This window comes from Mus musculus, chromosome 12 (genome assembly GCF_000001635.26).
Source record: "Mus musculus strain C57BL/6J chromosome 12, GRCm38.p6 C57BL/6J".
NCBI classification, from domain to species: Eukaryota; Metazoa; Chordata; class Mammalia; order Rodentia; family Muridae; genus Mus; species Mus musculus.
The window spans coordinates 20,512,453-20,525,113 of NC_000078.6; the positions used below are offsets into that span (position 1 = coordinate 20,512,453).

At 39.7% G+C, this 12,661-nt stretch overlaps 1 pseudogene; it reads left to right on the plus strand.

Annotated features, from left to right (window-relative positions):
- Gm4012 overlaps nucleotides 1–12,661 on the plus strand; it is a 92,618-nt pseudogene that overhangs the window by 53,608 nt on the left and 26,349 nt on the right.

Consider the following 12,661-nt stretch of genomic DNA (forward strand, 5'->3'; position numbering starts at 1 on the left):
CAGGGGTTGTGTGCCCCTGGCCTTAATTTCTGGGAAGTTACAGTAGTCTTGGAACTGTGCTCCATGGCTCACAGCTGCCATTCTGTCTTCATTTCCTCCTCTGTACAAGTGGTGGAATCTGCTGCTTAGCCTTCACCGCCCCCTTGTGGTTCTCTATTATGTGTGTGCTACTTTAGTATTCTCTTACTGAGAGAGGAAGTGAGACTGTTTCCATCCCAATTTATATAGTTACTCACCTTCCACCTTGGATTAAATCCCTCTTATCAAGAGGACCTGTACCCATTAAATTGCCCCTGACAGAGAGCTCTTTATGACCGCATTCAGGGCAAAATCAGACAATGCAAAACATGGTGGAAAGGACAAAAGACCTCATTTTGCCCCCTTCTAAACAACCCTGTTCTCGGTCTATATGTGACTCTGTAGTTTTGAACTTGGAGCTGTCAGTATATGGGAGGTTGTTTTTCATCCCTTCCAGCAAAGTTAGCATATCTTCCTTAGACCAGAGTCTTATTTCCAGGTCTGTGGGGCAATCTGCTCCTCTATTCACCTTCCAGCTGTTTGGCCACCTCTTTTGTCTCCCTGGCCTGGGAATCCAGGGTTAAGGACACCTCACCACAGAGCAGTGCAGCCTCCCTTCTCCCCATTCCACTGTATCCTTCCATGCTCTGAGCCAGGAGCCCTTCCCATTTTATCCTGGCTCAGACACTACTCCAACTCCCTGATGTGGTGGCACGGGTCCTGTAATTGATATGGTTAGATCGTTGGTTTTGAAGTTTTACAACTTTCTCATTTATTATTGTCTCTGTGTCATAGTTGTTTTAACTCAACATTTCAGACTACAGTCATCTGAAGGAGCCTCAGTTGCAGGTGTTCTCCCATCAGAATGGCTGGTTTCTATGTCTCTGAGAGATAGTGTTGATAATTGATATAGGAAGACTCTTCCATGAAGGGTGGCAATATAGGGAAGCAAGTGGTCTTGGGTTGGATGAGAGAGCTAGGTGAGCATTGTTGCCGCCTGTGGCCATGTGAACTGGGTTCCCCTGAAAGGCAGCCCGGGGCTGAAAGAGATCAGAGGGCAACAAAAGAATGAGGACAAGACAAACCTTTCTGTTCAAAGCCTCTGAAGTTTACTGAGAGTCCCTGCTTATAAAGAGGGTAGGCCCATCTGCCAGCCCATTCTTTGTGCCTGGAGCCAGTCCATAGGTAATCTACAGGGCTTGTCTCCAGATAGTCTCCAGGACCTTTCAGCAGGAAGCAGAGTATTGGAGAAGATCAAATAGAGCCATCAAGGTCAAATGTACTGGCTGGTTTTATGTGTCTACTTGACACAGCTGGAGTTATCACAGAGAAAGGAGCTTCAGTTGAGGAAATGCCTCCATGAGATCCAACTGTATTTTCTCCATCAAGGGGGAAAGGCCCCTTGTGGGTGGGACCATCACTGGGCCGGTACTCTTGGTTCTATAAGAGAGCAGGTTGTGCAAGCCAGGGGAGGCATGCCAGTAGTGAACATCCCTCTATGGCCTCTGCATCAGCTCTTGCTTTCTGACCTGCTTGAGTTCCAGTCCTGACTTCCTTGGTGATGAACCAGTATTGAAGTGTAAAGCAAATAAACCCTTTCCTCCCCAACTTGCTTCTTGGTCATGATGTTTGTTTAAGAATAGAAACCCTGACTAAGACACTAGGTAATCTCCTTCTTAGTGGCAGCAAGGTCAAAGTCTGGATCAGCCAGCTCCAAGGCTAAGGGAGGCTACAGAGCATGAGAGAGTGACCAAGCAAGAAAGCAAGGCAGGAAGTAGTGTTTGTCAAATATTTTTGCCTTCATTTTCTAGCTTCAGTTTCTAGTCTGAGCTCGCAGAAGGATGGGCTGTGATCTGACAGAACCGTGTAAAACAAACATTTATTACCTAAGATGCTTCTGCTCAGAGGAAACCATCACAGCAGCAGAGTTACAAGGTAGAACAACAACAACAACAACAACAACAAAAACAGCAACAACAACAATTGTTTCAAAAGCTGATTTTGCTGCTAGACAGAATCTCTGGTCTCTTTTGAAGGAATATGGAAAATATCAGAAATTGAGATGGCAAAATCGTAGAAAGCTGTACATGGAGCTTCATCGGTTCTTCCCATAGGGTCTGGAAGATTGGAGTGTTGACAGTAATGCAGCCACACGAAGTTGAGGTCATACTATTTCAGTGGAAAAGAGACTGAAAAACTTTAGGAAGAGGTCATTTCTGTGATATTTTGGCCAAAAAAAAAAAACACAGAAAACTTTTGTACTTGGCTTATGCCCTGAGATATTGAGTAGGTCAAACAAACAAACAAAAATATTGCCTGATTTGTATATTTTTACGCGATTGATAAGTTCAATCTTCCTATTTCTTTTTTTTTTTCCTCTGAGACAGAGTTTCTCTGTGTCTCCCTGGCTGTCCAGGAACTTACTTTGTAGATCAGGCTGTCCTCGAACTCAGAAATCCCCCTGGCTCTGCCTCCTGAGTGCTTGGATTAAAGTCGTGCTCCACCACGACCCGACTTCCCCTATTTCTTTATTCAATTTACATTCTAATTGTTACACCCATCCCATTCCACCTTCCATAGTCCCTCATCACTGAATCCCTTTTATTTCCCCAGGGAGGGTGGGAACCACTTGAGTATCTCCCAACTATGGCATGTCAAGTCTCTGCAGGGTTAGACACATCCTTTCCAACTGATGTCCGACAAGGCAGCCCAGTTAGGGAAACAGTTTGCACAGACAGGAACAGCTTAAGGGACATGCCCCGCTCTGGATGTTGGGGACCCCATGAAGACTGAGCAGCATATCCACTACATATATGGTGGGGGCCTCCATCCCAGCCTGTCTGTGCTCTTTGGTTGGTGGCTCTATCTCTGAGAGTCTCCTAGGTTCTGGGTTAGTTGACTCTGAGGGTCTTCTCATAGACTTCCTATTCCTTCAGAGGCCATCAATTCTTTCCCCAACTCTTTTAAAATACTCCCTGAGCCCTGTCCAATATAGGCTGTGGGTCTCTGCATATGTTTCAGTCAGATGCTGAATGGAGACACTCAGAGGACAATGATGCTAAGCTACTATCTGCAAGTATAACAAATTATCCTCAGTAATGCCAGCCTTGGTGCTTGCCCATGGGATGTGTTATCAGTTGGGCAGGGTATAGTTTGGCCATTCCCTGAGTCTCTGTTTCAACTTTGTGCCTGCCTTACTTGCAGACAGAACAAATTTTGGGAGAAAAGGTTTTTGGTTTTTTTGGTGTACTGAACACTTCACTGGTGGTTCTGCCTGACTGCAAGATGTCACCTCTTCATGGTCCATAACTCAATGCTATCTATCTCAGCTAAGATCACTTCCCTAGCTGCATTTGTACCCTCCCATTCATAGTCTCAGGCACATTCTATAGGTGCCCCCACACTAACCCCGCTCCCTCCCAGCATCTGCTAATTGCATTTCATTTTTCTGGCTCTCAGGCCTTCCCTTGTCTCTCACCTATTCCTAAAACTCCCCTTCTTCTTTCTTAACTGCTGTCCCATCCAGTTTTCTCCCTTCCATCTGCCTCTTCTGTCTCTTTCATACCCCGTTCTGAGTGAGATTCAACCATACTCATTTGTGCCTTGTCTTGTTTACTGTCTTTTGGTCTATGAAATGAACTGTGGATATCCTGTACTTATGGTTATTATTCACTTGTAAGTGAGTACATACATGCATGTCCTTTTGGGCCTGAGTTACCTCATTCCAGTTATTAGTTTCTAATTGTACCCATTTCTCTGCAAAATTCATGATGTCCTTGTTTTTCATACCTGAGTAGCACTCCATTTTGTAAATGAAACATGGTTTTTTGTGTCCACATTTCAGTTGAGGAACATCTGCATTCTTTCCTGTTTCTAACTGTTATAAATAAAGTGGCTGTGAACTTAGTGGAGCAAATGCCCTTGTGGGTATATACCTATGAAGGTACCCTGAGTGTAGTACTTCCTCCTGCTTGCTATGTTTTAAATTAATGGAAGGAGCATTCAACGTGTTTCCTCATCCCAGAATGGAACCTTAAACAAAACCAGCTGCAAATTGGTCCAAGCGAGGCAGGGTCCATTAATTTAGAAGCCAAACTTCACAGGATCATCCATATCGTGCTGCTTCTAGAAACTGAAAGATGAAAATAGCATAGTCATATATTCTTTCTCTATGGTTTCAGTTTAGCACCACTCCAGCCATCTTTTGACAGAGTCAGGATCCCAGGGGAAGACTCTGTGAGAGTTCCTTGCATTTAAGTGGTGAGGTTGATGCTTGAGTTGCATTTTGTGACCACAGGTTGTGGAGAAAATTAACACATTGAGAAATCTGCCATGGAGAGATGCTTACAGGGAGATGAAGTACCCAAACTGAGAGATGTATGAGAAGTTACAGGAAGAGCACCATCTATGCCTTAAGCAATTGAAGTCCAATGTGTTTGAGACAAAGCTATAGGATTTGGTGTTTGCCCTGCTGTTTTTCTTGCCTTTGTCCAATCTTCTCTCCCTGTGTGCACATTCCTATTGATTCGAATGGAAAGGGGTATTCAGTGCCAGTTTATGTTGGAAAGATATAACTTGCTGTTTGATTTTACAACTTTGCTTTCTGATGTGGCTGTCAAGATATTGTCTTGAGTGTCAGCAGAGACTTTAGACATTTGAACAGTGCAGGAGCCTTTCTAGATTCATATTGGTTAAGATGAAAGTGTATATACACTCAAAAATTTCCTTTTTCTTTCTTTCCTTTTTTTTTGTTTATCCTATCATTTAGATATTCATTATCACCCTGATCACTGTCCCTACTCTAGATCCCTGCCCTCACAGACTCCCTCCTCCCAATCTCCTCTGTTTCTTTTTTGAGTGTGGTTGGGGCCCCCTGTGTACCCTGTGGGCACATAGGTTATAGTCTATTTTTTAGGATGGCATATGCTCATGACATCAATACTGCCTGAGGCTTCAGAGTCATTGGATTCTGGGTATTGATATTTCCCCAAACTCTTGTGTTTGTTTTGAAATTTTTAAATAAATAGGAGTGTTTTGCTTGTATGCGTGAATATGAATATCATGTGTGCCTCATCATTAGTGTTGTTTGAAGGTGGACTCAGAAGTCCTGTTCATAAAGCCATGGCTCACATGAATGCTAGTATTGACCACTGTTATCTGGAAGACCAGCAAGAGCTGTCCATGGCTGATTTATCATTCTCTCCTGCCTTATGTTGCTCTTTATGTTCAACACTTATATTACTAATATTTTCATCTGTCCATTGGTCCATTAAATGTGCCTTGATTGCCAGTAAAGTTTTACTAATGTTGCAGTTTAAAGCGGCACACTTCCTGTTTCTGCTAGATGAGTACAGAAGTGCAGGGAATGTATACTTCTTTGTAGGAACTGTAGTAAACAACTGAGTTCTTTCTATCATTTTTTTCTCCGTGGTTGATTTTTGCAGTGGAGTAAGGATCTTAATATGTAACCTTTGCTGTCCTGGAATGTGTTACATAGAAGAGACTAACATCCAGCTCAATGATGTATACCTGCCCGTGACTCTGTGATTAAAGAAATGAACAAATACACCCTGCTTGTCCATGATTTTTCTCGTTAGTGATTCTTCTTACAATTTCTGAGATATGTGCTCAGTACTGTTGATCTGTTTCACCCTACATCTCCCTCTCAAATGGAATTCCTCTCGAAAGTCTTTACCCTATTTATTTAAAATGTTCATAAGCAACACAGGTGAACCTTCAACTCAATTTTCTTTAAAATGTTATGGTACTTAGATTATAACTTCTTTGTCAGGAAATCAGTGGAGGTAGCACCAGAATTGCATGAATATATGGTGAAGGAAGCATACGTTTACTTTACAGTGATGTCAGTACCATGTTTTGTGATGTACACATGTATGGGATATTTTAGGATGCAGTGACTTATGATGATGTGCATGTGAACTTCACTGGGGAAGAGTGGAATTTGCTGGATCCTTCCCAGAAGAGTCTCTACAAAGATGTGATGCTGGAGACCTACTGGAACCTCACTTTTATAGGTATGACTGTAAATTTTCTTTGCTTTTCAAAATAGTAGGAAAACATGTCTCTTGTTTAGTGATGGTGCTCTGTTATTACAACTGAGAACAAGGAAGACTGAGCTGAATAAATAGTGTCCAGTGATGTGAAAATTCACAGTACCTTGAATTTTGCCTATTTCCAATACTGGATCATTCATTTTTCTCGTACTGTCTTTTAGGCTACACTTGGGAAAACCATCATATTGAAAGACATTGTCAAAGTTCAAGAAGAAATGAAAGGTAATTTTCATGTGCAAGCTGATGCGATTATGCCTCTAAGGAAATTTTACTATGATATGGAAGCTCTAAAGAAAAGCAGGAGTGTAAAATGTCAATACTTGAAGTGTAACTATAATTACAATATTTTTAAGATTTATTTATTTATTATATGTAAATATACTGTAGCGGTCCTCAGATACTCCAGAAGAGGGCATCAGATTTCGTTATGGATGCATGTGAGCCACCATGTGGTTGCTGGGATTTGAACTCAGGACCTTCGGAAGAGCAGTCTGTGCTCTTAACCACTGAGCCATCTCGCCAGCCCTAATTATACTATTCTTAAAAAATATATACTGCCTCGATGTAGTTATCTGATTTATCTATCAAAGCATTCCTCTTTTTAAAAAAAAAGATGAGGAAACATTGCCTTAAGAGATACCTTTATTCAATTTGTAGCTCTATTAGAGCTATACTGATCTGACAATGTGTATAGACTTACAAGACTTAGATATTGCACATCAAATAGTGATAAATATATATCCAAAACCTTCCAATAAGCAAATAATCCATGGGAAAGTTGGTGATACTCATATTCTTATAGTGAAATTGATCATTTGTTTAGGGTACAATTTATGAGAGTCAAGATTGTTGTCATAGGAGAAACCTTAATTCATATATTACATGTCTATGAGGAACAAAAAGTCAAACAGTGTGAATGCAATGTGGAAACCTTTCATCTGTTATTCTTCTTTTAATATATATATCATGTGTCACAATGGATAAAAGCCATGTGAGCATAGGGATATTGAAAGAAGCAATGTACTGCATTCTATCCCAGAACTAGGAGAAAACTGTCAGATTCTGCCTTTGGTAGACATTCTGAATATGATAAAAATTTGCAATCAATTGGTTTTCTAATTTTACTGGGAACTTCCCCAAGCTCACACTGTAGAAAATCTTTATGGGTACTAGGAATTTGGAAATTCTTTTGTTTGTCCTAGTTCACAGTCAAATGTGGTACAATTCACGCTACAGGAAAAATTACGAAAGCAATTACTGTTATAAAGCTATGAGTTGTTCTATTTTCCTCGTATAGATGAAATACATCATATAAAAATCCCATATAAAAAGGATGTTATAAATGTCAGCCATGAAATAACCATCACAGATATCTGGAAAGATGCAAAACAACCCATAATGAGGGAGAACCCCATGAACATATGAAGTGATAAAACCAGATGATCTGGTCCACCTTTATCAGTAGACCAATTTGTAAACTTTATTCATCTTGATGAAATGACTGAACAGGGAAATTAATGTAGTAAGCATATCACATGTGCCAATTTTCATTGCAGGTATGTAAGTAATCATAGTGGGGAGAAACTCTATGAATGTAATGAACGTTCTAAAGCCTTTTCATGTCCCAGTCATCTCCAATGTCATAAAAAAAGACAAATTGGAGAGAAAACACATGAACATAACCAATGTGGTAAAGCCTTTCCAACACCCAGTCATCTTCAATATCATAAAAGAACCCATACTGAAGAGAAACCTTATGAATGTCATCAATGTGGTCAAGCCTTTAAAAAATGCAGTCATCTCCAACGTCATAAAAGAACACATACTGGAGAGAAACCCTATGAATGTAATCAATGTGGTAAAGCCTTTGCACTACTCTTTAGTTTCCAATGTCATAAAAGAACACATACTGGAGAGAAACCCTATGAATGTATTCAATGTGGTAAAGCCTTTGCAAGACCCAGTCATCTCCAACATCATAAAAGAACACATACTGGAGAGAAACCCTATGAATGTAATCAGTGTGGTAAAGTCTTTTCACAACACAGTCATCTCCAATGTCATAAAAGAACACATACTTTCCCGATATAGCTGTCTCCTGTGAGGCTATTCCAGTGCTGAGCAAATACATAAGTGGATGCTCACAGTCATCTATTGGATGGAACACAGGGCTCTCAATGGAGGAGCCTGAGAAAGTACCCAAGGAGCTGAAGGGGTCTACAACCCTATAGGTAGAACAACAATATAAACTAAACAGTAACCCCCAGAGCTCATGTCTCTAGCTGCAAATCTAGCAGAAGATGGCCTAGTCTGCCATCATTGGGAAGAGAGGCCCCTTGGCCTTGCAAACTTTATAAGCCCCAGTACAGGGGAACTCCAAGGCCCAGAAGTGGGAGTGGGTGGGTAGTGGAGCAGTGCCGGGGGATTGTATAGGGGAACTGTCGGGATAGCTTTTTAAATGTAAATAAAGAAAATATCTAATAAAAATTGAAATATAAAAAAAATACTGGAGAGAAATCTATGAATGTAATCAATGTGGTAAAGCCTTTTCACAATTCAGTAGTCTCCAATGTTATAAAAGTACACATACTGGAGAGAAACCCTATGAATGTAATCAATGTGGTAAAGCTTTTGCAGGTCACAGTCATCTCCAATATCATAAAAGAATCCATAATGGAGAGAATCCTTAGAAATATAATCAATGTTATAAAAGCCTTTTCACAGTTATTGTCTCTATAATCATAAAAGAACCCATATTAGATAGAAACCTCATGAATGTAGTCAGTGTGCTAAAGCCTGTGCATATCCCACTCGTCTTCAAAACGTAAAAGATTCCACACTGGAAAGAAACCTCATGAATGGAATCAATGTGGCAAAGACTTTTTAAAACTCTATAGTCTCCATTATTTTCAAAGAACACATAAAAGACAGAAACCTTTGGAAGGTAATCGGTGTTGTAAAGCATTTGATGTCACGGTCATCTATGATGACTTAAAAGATCACATACAAGTGAGAACCCATGTGAATGTTATGAACGTAGTAAAGCCTTTGCATGTCATAGTTCTTTAGGCACACACAAGACAAACTGCACGGCAGAGAAACCCCAATTTAAATGTTTGCTTTTCTGAGAGTTGGTTTGGTCATGAGATCTGTTCCTAGCCATTGAAAGGCTGAGGGAGAAACCCTCTGAGTATATTTAATATGGTAAAGCCTTTGCACAATTTTGTAGTCATTTTCATCATGGAAGAATTTGAACTGGGTAGAAACATTGTGAATCTATTTAGTATGGTGAAGTTTTTTCATTGAACTTCTTTTTATGTATATTTTTCTTTTTATGAGAATATTCATACTGGAGACAGATGCTATGAATATCAGCAGTGTGGTAAAGCTTTTAAGTTGTTGGGTCCACTGAGGTTCAACACAACTCACACTCCAGGGCAATGCAAAGGATAAGAATTTATTGGGCTGGGTGGTGGTGGTGCACTCCTTCAATCCTAGCACTCTGGAGGTGGATGCAGGCAGATTTCTGAGTTCGAGTCCCAACTAGTCTAGAGCGCGTTCCAGGACAGCCAGGGCTACACAGAGAAACCCTGTCTCGGAAAAAAAAATTATTGGAAACATACTCAGAAGTTTATCTTCAAACCCCACCGCCCATACCCAACCTGAGACAGAAAGTTATATAGCTTTCAGACACAAAAGCCTCAAAATCCTAGACCAATTTACAGCTACATTTTCTCCCAAATCAAAACTTGTTTTTATTGAATGAGTCAATAAATGGTGATTGCTAACTCCTTGTATTTGGTTGTTATTGTTGCAGCTGCGGGTGATGTTGGTGTTGGGCTGTGTGTGTGCTTTCCCTTCTTTTGTAGACAGTAAGAGATTATTTACTACCTGTGTTTTCATGTATATCCTTAACTTCCTCCGGTTAGATTCTACCTCTATCTCTTTGTGTTGGTCAGTATGTTTAGAGAGAGGTTGTTTAAATTTGAGTTTATCGTGGACTATCTTAATTTTTTCCATTAACGGTGTAGTCATTTTTTTACATATTAAAATCCAGGCATCTGTTGTTTCTGCGGCACATGTGTGCAAACCCTTCTGGCATCTACATACTCCAAGAAGACATCTGTGATCTTAATAGATCTTCCTTTATGTTTCTCCTGGCTTTTTACCTTTGCAGCTTTTAGTATTCTTTCCTTGAACTATGTGTTTTGATTATTACACAAGGAAGAGACTTTATTTTTTGGTCCCTTCTGTTTGGTGTTTTGATGATTCTTGTATTTTCTTTATGTTAGGAAGTTTTTCTTCTAAGATTTGGTTGTCAATACTTTCTGAGACTTTGAGCGAGGATTCTCCTTCCTCTCTTCCTAAGTATTCTTATGTTTAGTCCTTTTACAATGTCCTGGATTTCCATGATATTTTATATCAGGAAGATTTAGACTTAACATTTTCATTGTCCGGTTTACCCATTCCTTCTATTGCTTAATCAATGATTGAGATTTTTCTTCCATGTCTGTGTTGTGTGGGTGAACCTTGCCTCTGTAGTTCCTTTTTGCAGTCCTAAATTTTTATTTCTACTATTTCCTAAGTTTTAGTTTTCTTTTTTGTTTCTATTTCCACTTTTATGTATTGAATAGTTTTGTTTACTTCACCCATTGGTTTGTTGTTTCTTGGCATTATTTTTAGGAATTTTGGCTTCCTCTATTTTCGGTTTGTGTTTTCCTGGCCTTCTTTGTGGAATTTATTGATTTCCTCTAATTTTTTTCTGTTTTCCTGGATTTCTCTAAGTGATTTGGTCATTTCCTCTTTAAGGATCTCCGTCATCTCCATACATTTGTTAGAATATTTAAGACCTTATTTGACAATATAAATGAGGTCAGAGTCATTAGCCAGAGAGTGATAAATGCTGGTCCTTATTACATTATCAAGTACCAACATCATGGAATGGAATGGCGCTATCTAAGCTAAGCATTCAGCTTAGATTTAACCCGATGTTTGATTAATCCCAAGGTTGTCCTTTCCCTTTACACTGGACGGGTAGCCAAGTGAGGCACTTTTTGAAAGAGTTACTTTTTGTGAGACACCTGTTTTTATCACTAACCTTGGAGTCACCATTTAAAAAAAAAAAGACCTGATGGTGACAGGGTGAGTGACTTTGTAATTTTCCAGCATGTATTTATTAATGTCTTGTGAATGAAGACAGACCAGATTGATAGATATGTAAATTGGGGACTTTAGCTTGGTCCAAGCAATATTGAATTTCTTACTTTGGAGATATGTCCAATGCACTTTCAGGGTTTGGTCAGCTCAGATGATTGTGACACAAGCCATTGGCTATAGTTGTGTGTCATGTTACAGATCACAGCAACTGATACTGCATACAGGAGCCAGGTCAAAGAGTAATGTATTAATGCCATTTTTTTTTTCTGCCAGATAACTAACTTTTCTCTCTCTCTCCCTCTCTCTCTCTCTCTCCATATATATATATGCATATATATTTAATTATATTTCATTTTTTCTTTTTAAATTATTTTTTTCATTTAATTATGTACATCCTGTTTGTGTCCCATTGTGGACAGAGAGACAAGGCAGTCCTCTGCTACATATGTGCCTGGGGCAATGAGCCAGTCCCTGGATGCTCCTTGGTTTTTGGCTGGGAGATCTGAAGTGTCCAGGTTAGCTCACAGTTTTGTTCTTCTTATCGGGTTGCCATCTTCTTCACCCCCTTAAGTCAGTATAGTGACCTGCCCTTATGTAACATTTCAACCTACAACAATATATCGGTATATCGATCTACATGTTTCTATATCTATCTATCTATTCATCTATATATTTTCAATCTATACATCCTTACATCTATATATCACCTATTAATCTATATATCTACATATCTATATATCTATATGTATATATCTATACACCTATACATCTATATAGCTATCAATAAATATATATAATCTATATATCTATATATTATCTATAAATCTATATATCTATAAATCTATATAAAATCTATATATTTAAATCTATCTATCTATCTATCTATCTATCTATCTGTCCATCCATCCATCTATCTATAAGTCTGTCCATATGTTTAGCTTGATGAAGCCTTGTCTAAAAGGTCTGTTATTTTCTAGGTTTCAGACGTTCAGCCTGAGAGGAAACAGTATGAGTAACATTTGTCTAATACCAGATCCTCGACTCTGGACCCATATTTTAGATAATTTGGGGGATTGTGATTACAACAGTCCTACCTCCTGTGATCAATCAGTAAACACATCTAATGCCTGCAGCTGGCAAGAAGAAAGGTTGATGGCACTTCAGTTCCCAGCCTTGGTGTCTTTGGAAGAGACCATGAAGGAGAGGGAAGAAGAAGCAGGAAAAAGGTCCCATGGGTGGATAGAGCATGACCAGGAGGGCGAGTCTGAGAGTATGAGCAGCCTAGGCAGAATACGGCAAGTGAGCCGGGCGTGGTGGCACTCGCCTTTAATTCCAGCACTTGGGAGGCAGAAGCAGGAGGATTTCTGAGTTCGAGGTCAGCCTGGTCTACAAAGTGAGTTCCAGGATAGCCA